Source organism: Humulus lupulus, chromosome 7 (genome assembly GCF_963169125.1).
Source record: "Humulus lupulus chromosome 7, drHumLupu1.1, whole genome shotgun sequence".
NCBI classification, from domain to species: Eukaryota; Viridiplantae; Streptophyta; class Magnoliopsida; order Rosales; family Cannabaceae; genus Humulus; species Humulus lupulus.
In genome coordinates, this window is record NC_084799.1 from 70642442 (window position 1) to 70655063 (window position 12622).

Sequence of the window (12622 nt, forward strand, 5' to 3'; positions counted from 1 at the left end):
AAAATGATTCTGATTCATTTTCCACTCAGTTTTAGTAAACAACATAATACAATAATGATTCCGATTCTTCTAGATTTTTTTCCCATTCATTTCTCCCATTGAATTATTCCAATTCCGATTACTATTTAGTAAACGTGTCCTAAGTTGATGATGTTTAGTTTCAACAGTTTTTGTCCACAGAGTCAATGATTATGTTATACCCAGTTTTCGAGCCATGTTAAATGTGACCTCGAAAGTTGGATTCACTAGCAATTGGACTCGTAAGGTTTGGAGTATGCTCCAGGACTAAGTATCGAGCCTGCAAGGGATAGACGACCTCGAATATGATGAGCTCGAAGTGTTCATGATCTCGAAAGGTAGCTCCGGAGACGCATCCATCCTCAGGGATGACCTCAGATCTGGAGTCCCGAGCTCGACGCACAGACGATCTCGAAAGCCATGTGACCTCGGGAGATGTCTCTAGCTCGAAGGCTGACGAGAAACCTGGAAAGCTAAAGCCTTGGAGATATATGATAAAGACCTTGAGTATCTATAAGTATTGTCCATACGAGATGTAATCCTCATTTATTATTGTAAATCCCCTAGAATCCTGGGATATTATTTGGTCAGTTATACGCCCCCTAGTCTTCAGGGGACGTTTTCCTTTTATATCTGATTGTAGGCATTTAAAGCGATTTATTTCATTTACATAAAAAGAGTAACTACCCAAAATATGTGGGATAGTACTCTGCAGCCTTCTCTATAAATAGAGAGGTCATGCACCATTGTAATGGACCGAAATTCTGAACTTTGAGAGAAAACTCTGAAGAATTCATCCTTGAAGGATTTTAAGAGATATTATTGAGTTTAATAACAGAGACTCGTGGACTAGGCAGATTTAACTGCTGAACCACGTAAAAATCGTGTGTTTGTGTTGTTACATTTCAATTGGCCATTATCAGTTATTGTTTACGTGCTCTCCTTTCACTGATTGACGAAAAACGGCGTCAACAATTTGGTGCTTTCATTGAGAGCCTTAAGCATTCCTCCCTGAGAAAATCATGGTCGCTAACAATCAGAACACACCTGAGGAAAACTACCCAAGGCATCCTGGAAAACAACCAATGGAGAACCCAGATGCTGAGGAGAGAAGTGGGTCCTCTGATTCCCGGGGACCACCTCCTCCACCAAGAGATGAGGATATGTACTACAGTCCGGAGCGGTACGTTCCTATTATGGAACTTGAAAACCGGAAATTGAAGCAGCTATTGGAAGAGGCCAACAAACGGAATGAGGAGTTGACAAGGATAGCCGTTGAGGCGCAGGTGGCTCAGCCCCCGCCTCCGCGCGAAAACTAAGTCCTTCCTCCAAAGGACGTGCATGTTCCTCCCCGGAGACCCCGTGGGCGTCCACGAAAAGATGCTGCCACAAGGAGGCCAACTCAACCTCTGGCACCAACAGAGCCATCCGCTCCACCTAGGCCCCAGAGGAGTACTCGGGCTCGGGTCCCGGCTAACTCGCCTGTGGAAGTGCCTGCAGGAACTGAGAATAACCGAACCCCTGTAGAGGCTCGGACTCAAGTACCTGGGAGCGCACCAAATGGGACCGACCCATCTCGGGCGAATTCTGGACCCTCTAGGCCGCGACAAGGGTGGCAGCAACCGTCGCCTATACGGTTTCCTCCATCACCCATAAGGTATCCTTCACCCCCCCGCAGGAATGCTCAACCCGTTCGAGATCAGAATGAAGGGCGTGCGGGGGAAAGACAAGGAAACAGGGAGACTTTCCAGGAGCGGAGAGGCGCCCAATCTGAGAAAAGTCAGACGTCTCGGTCTCGCACTGCGGAGACGAGGTGACGTGGGAAGAATCCATCACGAAATAACCGAGCAATGAGTTTCACCAGTGATGAGTCCGGAGATACCAAGTCCGTCAGTAAACATGACCGAGGTCGTAATAAAACTGGAAGCCGCAAGAATCGTCCCGACTTGCGAAATCATCTGAACCAGAGTCGGGGTAATGGAGATCAAACAAATCCGGACCTGAGGGATTGCCTGAATAGGCGTAGAGATCCCCTGCGGAGACGCGAGTCTGGAATCACGATCAATGACGATCGATTCCAGACAATACCCCTACTGACCCAGTCCAAGAAAGAATCGATCAGCTCGAAAGAGCCTTTAGGCTTTTAAAGAATGAACGAGGAAATGGTCGATATGAGGATTCAGACGAGGAGCTCGAGCCATTTGCTCCCCATATTTCCAATACTCAATTTCCTCAAGGGTTTTGGATTCCTCACGTCCCAACGTTTGAAGGAAAGACCGACCCGTGTAGTCATTTGAGCATGTTCAACACTATCATGAGAGCCAGCAACGTGGGTTACGAGCTCAGGTGCATGTTGTTTCCAACATCATTGGCAGGACCTGCTAAAATTTGGTTCGAAAAATATAAGAGACACTCAATAACTTCTTGGGAGCAATTTTCCAAAGACTTTAAGAAGCAGTTCAGAGCAATGATGGGGGTCAGACCCGAGGCATCCACCTTAACAAACGTCCGACAGGCCGGGCGAAACACTAAAAAGTTACCTAAAGAGATTTAATCTGGAAGTCGCCCGAGCTCGGGACGTGGATGACAGTGGGCACCTAATGGCTATCCGAGCTGGTGTATTACCGAGAAGTGCCCTTTGGGACGACATGCAAGGGAAACCGGTCAGGTCAATAACCGAGTTTAACAGACGAGCGCAGAGGTTTGTCAATGTAGAGGAAGCGAGGTCGACGCTCAAAGCGACTTCCCAGTCCGAAACTACAACGATAAACATTAACTCTGCCTTAACCTCGGCGAACCCAGCAGCTCCAAAGCCTGCCACGGAGAATCCCTCCATGAGGAAAAAGAACGAAGGAAGTAATCCCGAAGCCGAGGGAGGAAAGAAGAAGAAAGGGGAAAGATATTTCTCCGTGTATAGAGTATACACCGAGCTCAGTGAGTCTCGGGAGAGCATATACCTGGCTAATGAAAACCAAGTCCCCTTTAGGCGTCCGGACCCGATGAGAAATAAAAAATCCAAGAGGGATTCCAGTAAATATTGCCGGTTCCACAGAGACACCGGTCATACAACAGATGAATGTCGACAATTGAAGGACGAGATCGAAGGGTTGATCACGAGAGGTTACTTCCGGCAATATGTCAAAAACCAGAGTACTGGTCAGACGGCCGCGAGCCAAAGAGTAGCCGCGCCCTCGACGACACAAAATAATAACTCTCGAGCTCGGGAAGAGGACAGGCCCCCGCCGATTGATGGAGAGGATGTAATAACCATCTCGGGAGGGCCTCACCTCGCAGGAGGGGGCAGGAATGCCCAAAATAGGTATGTTAACGAGTTGAAGACAGGGGACGGGTCTCCTTATGAACCCGAACCTAGGGCGCCAAAATGCCAGAGGATTGAAACACAACCAATAACCTTCACCGAGGAAGACGCCTCCCATGTTCAGTTCCCTCATCATGATCCGCTGGCCATTACTCTTCAGTTGGCCAATAAAAGGGTCCACCGAGTTCTCATAGATAATGGGGGCTCAGTCAACATCCTTTATAAAGCAACCCTCGAGAAGATGGGACTCTCCGTTCGCGACCTGAAAGCATGTGCAACTACTTTGTACGGCTTTTCAGGAGAAGGAACTGCCTGTATGGGATCCATTGAGCTCCCCGTGACCTTGGGAGACTATCCAGTCTCAGTGACCAAGATAATGGAGTTCGTGGTAGTAGACTTACCATCTGCCTACAATGTGCTGCTCGGGAGACCCGCCCTGGTCATGCTGGGGGCAGTTTCATCAGTAAGGCATCTGGATCTTAAGTTCCCGACCCCTAGCGGAGTCGGAACATTAAAAGGAGACCAATTGGCAGGGAGGGAATGCTATAGCATCTCCTTGAGGGGAAAGAAACAAACGAACGCTCAAGCACTCGTTATCATACAAAACAAAGACGGAACAGTTTTAGAAATTGACGAGGAGATTGATCCGAGGATTGAGGAGAAAGCTGACCTCGAACCTTTAGAGGATCTCGAAGAAATTCAGCTCGAAGAAACTGATCCCTCGAAGAAAGTGAAGGTCGGAAAACACCTCCAAGATGAGGCAAAATAGCAATTAATTTTCTTTCTGAAGAAAAACCAGGATGTCTTCGCGTGGTCGCACTCAGAAATGGTAGGGATAAGACCGAATGTAGCAAGCCACGCCCTAAACATAGACAAAAGCTTTCCCCCAAAGCAACAAAAGCAAAGACAGCTGGACGAAAACAGAAAGAAGGCACTGAAGGAGGAGGTTGATAGGTTAAAGGCAAACCATTTCATTAGGGACACCTTTTACCCTGAGTGGGTAGCCAATCCGGTTTTGGTCCCGAAGCCCAATGGGACGTGGCGAACCTGTATTGACTACTTAGACCTCAACAAAGCTTGCCCAAAAGACTATTTTCCATTACCAAGAATTGACCAGCTCGTGGATGCCACGGCGGGGCATGGCCTGATGTCGTTCATGGATGCTTATTCTGGATATAACCAGATTCCCATGCATGCCCCCGACCAAGAACATACGAGCTTCATCACGAATAAAGGGCTATACTGCTATAATGTCATGCCATTCGGGCTCAAGAATGCTGGGGCCACATACCAGCGGCTCGTAAACATGATGTTTTCCGAACAAATAGGGAACAACATGGAGGTTTATGTTGATGACATGCTTGTCAAGTCTCGACTTAACAAGAACCATGTTGATGACCTCGAAGAGTGCTTTGGTGTGCTCAGGAAGTATAACATGAAGCTAAATCCTCAGAAGTGCACTTTCGGGGTATCTTCAAGGAAGTTTCTGGGCTTTATTGTGAACTCTCGTGGAATCGAGGCTAACCCTGACAAGATCAAGGCCCTGATTGACATGCCCTCACCTCGAAGGCACAAAGATGTCCAAAGTCTGACTGGCAGGATGGCGGCCCTAAGCAGATTCATCTCGAAATCTACTGATCGTGGCCTCCCATTTTTCAACTTGCTGAAATGAGGTAAGAAGTTTGAATGGACGGAGGAATGCGAGCTGTCCTTTCAGGAGCTCAAAAAGCACCTTGCGGAACCACCCATCCTATCAAAACCTGAAACGGGAGAAATACTGTACCTATACCTTTCGACTACCGAACACGCGATAAGTGCAGTGCTCGTCTGAGAAGAAGAAAGGGTGCAAAGACCCGTTTACTACATCAGTAAAAGATTACTGGGGGCAGAGTCAAGATATCCACTGATGGAGAAACTCGCGCTCAGCCTGATTCATTCATCCCGTAAGCTCCGCCCCTACTTTCAGGCACATCCCATCCATGTGCTGACTGATCAACCACTTAGGCAAGTCCTGTCTAAACCAGAAGCTTCAGGTCGACTTCTTAGATGGGCTGTTGAGCTCGGTCAGTTCGAGATCACCTACCACCCGAGAACGGCTATTAAGGCACAGGCATTGGCGGACTTTATAGTGGAATGTACTGGTATAGCCGACGATGAGGTAATAACCACGGCCCACGAGCTGTGGAAACTTTACGTCGACGGCTCGTCAAATGAAAATGGAGCGGGGGCAGGGGTCATTTTAGTTACCCCTGCAGGAAGCAGATTTCATTCTGCCCTAAGGTTTGGCTTTAAAGCATCGAATAACAAGGCCGAATACGAGGCTTTACTCGCGGGACTTCGTATAGCAAAGGAGCTCAAAGCTAAAGCTATACATTGCTATAGTGACTCCTAGCTCGTGGTTAATCAAGTCCTAGGAGAATACCAGGCTCGTGGCACTAGAATGGTAGCTTATCTGGAGAAGGCAAAATCCGCATTGGAGTATTTCGAATTTTATGCAATCGAACAGGTTCCCCGAGAACAGAACTCAAATGCAGATGCCTTAGCTCGACTCGCCACATCCGCCGAAGATGAAGAGCTGAATGTTGTACCCATAGAACACCTATCAGCACCTAGCATCAGCGAGCCAGAAGAGGAAGATGTGTGTATGATCGAAACAGAGCCGACCTGGATGACCCCGATAGTTGATTACCTCGAAAATGGAACTCTTCCAAGAGATCGGAACCAGGCTCGAAAGTTGATGTATCAACTTCCCCATTACACCATTTTGGAAGGAAAACTATACCGAAGGGGATATTCCATGCCATTACTTAGGTGCGTAACCCCTCCCGAAGCTAAGAAAATCATTGAAGAAATTCATGAAGGGTTCTGCAGAGATCACACCGGAGGGCATAGCCTGTCCAAAAAGATCATACGCCAGGGATATTTCTGGCCAACCATTAGAACGGATTCTTTCAAGTATGTGAAGAAATGCGAAAAATGCCAGAGATTCGCCACGATACCCCGAGCCCCACCATCCGAGCTGACCATGTTGACATCCCCATGGCCTTTCGCGGTATAGGGCATCGACCTCATAGGCTCTCTCCCAACTGGCAAAGGCGGAGTGAAATATGCTGTAGTCGCCGTGGATTACTTCACAAAATGGACGGAGGCTGAACCATTGGCAACTATAACCTCAAAGAAGATCCTTGATTTCATTATAAAAAGCATCATGTGCCAATACGGAGTGCCGAGGAAGATCGTATCCGACAACGGAACCCAGTTCGATTGCGATTTGTTCACCAACTTTTGTGAAAAGAACGACATAATAAAGAGTTTCTCATCAGTGGCTCACCCTCAAGCGAATGGCCAGGTCGAAGCTGCGAACAAAACTCTCAAAAGTTCTCTAAAGAAAAAGTTGGAGGAAGCAAAGGGACGGTGGCCTGAAGAATTGCCCCAAGTCCTTTGGGGATACAGGACCACAGCTCGAACCTCAACAGGACATACCCCGTTCACTCTAGCATACGGCTGCGAGGAAATGTTGCCCATTGAGGTGGAAATCCCAACGATCCGAACTCAGATTTACGATCAAAGTTCAAACCACACTCAGCTCAAAGAAACCCTAGACTTGATTGAAGAAAAAAGAGAAGAGGCTCAGCTGAGAAATGCTGCCTACCAGCAACGAGCTACCAGATATTTCAACAAGAGGGTTCGAGATCGAAAGTTCGGAATGGGAGACTTGGTTTTGAGACGTGTATTCTTGACAACTCGAGATCCAGCAGCAGGAGTGCTCAGGCCGAACTGGGAAGGACCATACCAGATAGAGTCAATCATCCGTCCTGGTGTGTACAAACTTGCGAGATTGGATGGGAGCCTGGTACCGCGAGCATGGAATGGCGAACACCTTAGACCTTACTATCAGTAGTGTAGGAAAAGTGTTTCCTGTACCATGATTTTCTATCTGTATTAATTTGTTTGCATTTGAATTCCATCAAATAAAAGACCTATTTCGTTCAATATGTTATCTCTTTTTATTTTTGGCAATCTCTCTTAATTTAATAACCTATGGTCACACTCATAGGATATTAAGGGGGCATCATTGGTATATATACCATCAGCTTAAAAAATAAAAAATATATAAAGTATTTGGATATAACCAGATACGCGAGCTTAGATGGTTCGGATATAACTGAACTATCAAAAATATATAAAGTATTTGGATATAACCAGATACGCGAGCTTAGATGGTTCGGACATAACCGAACTATCAAAAATATATAAAGTATTTGGATATAACCAGATACACGAGCTTAGATGGTTCGGACATAACCGAACTATCAAAAATATATAAAGTATTTGGATATAACCAGATACGCGAGCTTAGATGGTTCGGACATAACCGAACTATAAAAAATATATAAAGTATTTTGATATAACCAGATACACAAGCTTAGATGGTTCGGACATAACCGAACTATCAAAAATATATAAAGTATTTGGATATAACCAGATACACGAGCTTAGATGGTTTGGACATAACCGAACTATCAAAATATATTAAGTATTTGGATATAACCAGATACGCGAGCTTAGATGGTTCAGACATAACCGAACTATCAAAAATATATAAAGTATTTGGATATAACCAGATACGCGAGCTTAGATGGTTCGGACATAACCGAACTATAAAAAATATATAAAGTATTTGGATATAACCAGATACACGAGCTTAGATGGTTCGGACATAACCAAACTATCAAAAATATATAAAGTATTTGGATATAACCAGATACACGAGCTTAGATGATTCAGACATAACCGAACTATCAAAAATATATAAAGTATTTGGATATAACCAGATACGCGATCTTAGATGGTTCGGACATAACCGAACTATCAAAAACAGAAAACGTTTGGAGTTAACCAGATGTGCAAACTTAACAGGTTTGGAACAAACCAGCCAAAAAACTAATTGACGATAAGTAGGAACCTAAACCTATTCTGAGATAAGTCAAGATCGAGGCTGGAATATCTTAAAGAAAAATAGTTTCGAACTCTTAGCCTTGGAAAAAAAACCGAGGATGAGGAAAAGTGACTAAGCAAAAAAGATATAACCAAATCATTCACATTACATACCATATAAGTACTTTTGGGTTCATGGTTAAAGTAATATTCGACTTTGAAAAATAACGAGGTCGGAAGCGGATAATTTGAACAAACTGTGCATGAATGCATTGAGCTTCAAACCTAAATCCACAATATGTTTGTATGAATAAATAAACATAAATGATTCATCCATAGAAAATGTGCAAAATATTTTGAGCCGAGAAATGTAAAGCATATATAAATAATATTTAAAGAAATTGTATCAACCCCGTGGGCATAAATTAAAATAATTACAAAAAATAAGGGGACGCAGCCCCAATAGATGACTTCCCCGAGATCAGATTTAAGGAAGAGGAGTCTCCTTGGCCTTCTTAGCATCAGCAGCGCCGGATCTCTCAGGACGAATAGCATGACTATCCTCCTGAGCACCCTCCGAAACGGCCTCCCGAGCAGCCTTTTCCTTCTCGAGCTGAGCAGCCTCCTCCTTCTCGAGCCGAGCATTCCACCTATCAAGAAGTGTCACCTCGTGAGGACCCAAGAAGCTGGTGTCCAGGTCTTCATTGTAGGCCCACATTCGATACATGGCCAAGTCAACCGCTTGATCATTCTTCTCTTTGTACTCAACAAGGAGACGAGCTTTTTCATCCTCCATGATGTCAAAGGTGGCGGCCTTTTCCTCTTCAAGCTTCTTGTTGGTCTCCTGGAGCTTGGTGATCTCCTTCTTATGCTCTTCGAGCTCAGTTTTCAGCTTCCCTAGCTCGGTAGCCATGTCCTCACGTTCCTTGGCTCCCGCCTCGAGCTTCGCATTTGCTGCCTTCAGATCATCGCTCGCTTTGAGGTGGAGATCCTTCGCCTCTTGGGCATGAGACTTGCTCGAATGAATCTCGTTGTTCAACCTATAATTGAGCTGGGCGGTAAAGGCAAGAGACTGAAAAAAAAAAGTCATCATTAACACCAAGTCTGTGTGGTTATAACCAAGAAGAAGGACTATAGAAGGATACTTACCGCGGCAGCGAGCTCGATACCCTTCTCATAGAGGACAGTGCAGTCTTGGGTATCGTTCAAGCATTGCCATTGGGGAGCTTCGAGACTACCAAAGCTTTGGCCGATCCGGGACATAACATCCGAGACCAGCGAAGATCCATGGGACCCAGCAGCATTGTCGACCACATAAGTATCCATGTGGGTGGAAATTGATAGCTTCTGAGCTCGAGAAACAGAAGGCCTTCTAGAAGGCGGACCTAAGGATGTCTGAACCGCCACAGGAGGTTGGGACTCAACCATAACGGAGGGACCGACCCGCGAAGTCGGCGCCACTGCAGAGGCGACGACCTGCAAGGACGGCACCGTTGTGGAAGCGCCGACCTGGGAAGTCGCCGCAGCGATGGAGCTCGGAACCGGCGGAGCAGGAGGAGGGGTTTTCTTGGACCTCTTGGGGCCCTTGCCCGGCCGGTCAGTCTTTAGCAACCCCGCTCTGGGACGCTTGCTCCTCTTGGCGCCAGCACAGTCAATGATGTTGTCGAGGTCGGAGTCCATCTTGCCTGTACAAGTCACAACACAGAGTGAGTTAATAAAAGAGAAGCATACAAGTTGTATCAGTATCACAGACATATAAAGTGATGTTAGAAGAAACCTAACTGGAACTCTCCCCCAAGCTCGAGCTTGGGGACCATGAAATTCCCCCGTCTTCAGAGGAGGCGGGGGGAGTGAATGCCTTCCCTATATGTGGGTGATAACCTCGAAAGGTCCCTATAGTCATTGGTCCCGTAATGAACAACTATCCCGTTCCACACCTCGTCTGTGGTATACATGGTGTTGTATTTCTCGAGCCCACTATCAAACCTATGGACACAGTCATCTACCCAGCTCCATATGTAGAAGTGATATCTATCCTGTGGGCATGAGACTAACCTATTAGGCCTATGTTTTAGTAGGGTGGGGGACCACATTCTCGAGGTAGGGCGGACTTTACCTTCATCCGAATCTGAGCTCGAGGCTTCATCATTAGCCTCATTCCCCGACAGCGGACTCCTCAGGCGAACTGGAGGTGGTGGCCTCGTTTCTCTCCTCGGAGGAAGGGCGCCTGTGGGCAGGGGCACCTGCTCCCAGTGTTCATATTATTTATTGGACCAGTCAAAGGTGGACTGGCCCTCCCCCAAAAGTCCGCACTTTCGGAGCCTATCCTCATGTAAAAGGTATAAGAGAGACCGCCTGCCGTGGGGGAGTTGGAGCAGGGTCTCTCTATGCTCCTTCATTGTCTCGTCAGGAGTAGGACGCTGAAAATTGGCTGAAAGACAAGACATATTTCTAAGTACGGATCTATAAGCTAAAGTACCGAGCACAGAAACAAAAATAACGAGAATACTTACGAATCTGCCTAAACGAGTAGTGCCGAGATGGGGACAGACCATCTGTCCAGAAGAAGGCCCTTTTGAAATCAGGGGGATGATTGGGAAGATCCTCAAAGACCTTCTTCTCCTTGGGATAGCTCGAGAGATAATAAAAGCCATCCCCTCCCCGAGCTCGGGAGGGGTTACTCTTCAGAAAAAAGAGATACAAAATCTCTTGAGGCGAAGGTCCTTTCCACCCCATCTCATGGTATAAGGACCTCAGGGCAGACACACCCTGTAATAATTGGTGTTGAGTTGGAACGGGGCCAACCCAATGAAATCAGTGAAGTCCTTGAAAAAAGACTTCAAGGGCAGCAGTGCTCTCGCCCTCATATGTTCCTGGCTCCACAACGCGTACTTCAACCTGGCGTCATGGCCCCCAGGGGAAAAACAGCTTCGTTCATGGTCGGCCGGAGCTCGACACTTCAAGGAGCCTGACAGACTGAGGCCGTGGAAAGCCAGGATTTCAGTTATCTGACTAGTTGTGGTAACCGAGCTCCAATAGTGCTCGGCCTCAAACATTTCTCTCCTGGGCTGCGAGGAAGAAGGTTCCCCCATTAGTGAAAATTGGAGATCTTCTGGATGGTATGCGCAGTGACCTTTAGTGCAGGATCGAGGGGGATCGGCCTAGGTCCTGAATTGGATTCCGGATAGAGGGCCTCCCAAAGAACTCTCCTCTTCCCGTCTATGACCTCGTCTATCTGGCGGCAGTAATGAGCTCGAATGTCCTCCTGATCGCGCGCAAGCTCGTATTCCCTTATCCGACGTTGATTCCGGGCGAACAGCGATTCTGGGCTCGGGGTTTTTGGCTCGTAAAGGATTGCCAGCAATGACCCCCACCGTCTTTCCAGATTCTGTGACATCTAGCGAGAAAGAAAAAATGGTGAGGGCCATGCATGCAAGAGTTTCGAGCTCGAAGTTACAAGCTCGGGGTTTAGGAACAAAACAAGCTATGTGTTAAGGCCCTTATTAAAGAGTCAGGACGTGCGTTCCACGTGAAAGGAAGGAGAGTGGATAATTTTTTGAAAATCCCAAAAACCAAGGGAAAAAAGAGTGGCGGTTAACCAGGAAAGGCAGCTTTGGGTTTCATGCATTTGTCAAGGACAGTGTTTTTTACCCGAAATCTTGGTGTACAAGAAACGTCTCTTAAAATTTTAAAACCCAGAAAACAGGAATCTTGTTCAAACATCAAAACTGGATATGAACCAGTGATGTAAATTCTGTGTTGGGAGTTCAAAAAAAAAAAAAAAAAGAGAGCACAAGAGCCTATCGGATAGAAATCTCCTATCGTATTATGCTAAGGATATAAACTAATATATACACAGGCACAACAAGAACAGCATGAACAAAAACTGACAAAATGAAGAACAAAGATTGCATACTTACACAATAATGGCGATTGTAGAGAGATCGTTGAATGAAGGAGAGGTTGCAAGTAAGAACTCACGGACTCGAACAAACCAGGGTTTCTTTGTTTCTTTGGCCGAGAAAACATGCACGGGATATAAGCTTTATAAGGAGGTCTCTGGTTTCGTTTTTTCTCTTTTCTTGCTTCTGGTGAACAAAGATAAAAAGGAAGATGAAGAGTGGAGTCTCGTATATATAGATGAAAAAAGGGGGATTAATCCGGGGCGTTGAATGAAATCCTTGATAGATCAAACGGATGGTGATCAATGACAAGATGGCGCTGAAAAGGTGGCAGATGATCGTGGGTATGTTTCCAAGGTACTCAAGTACCAAAAAATGAGCAATACCTGGTTGACGCGTGTCCATTCTCAAAAAGCATATGACGGTATGGTTCCCGAGGAAAGTA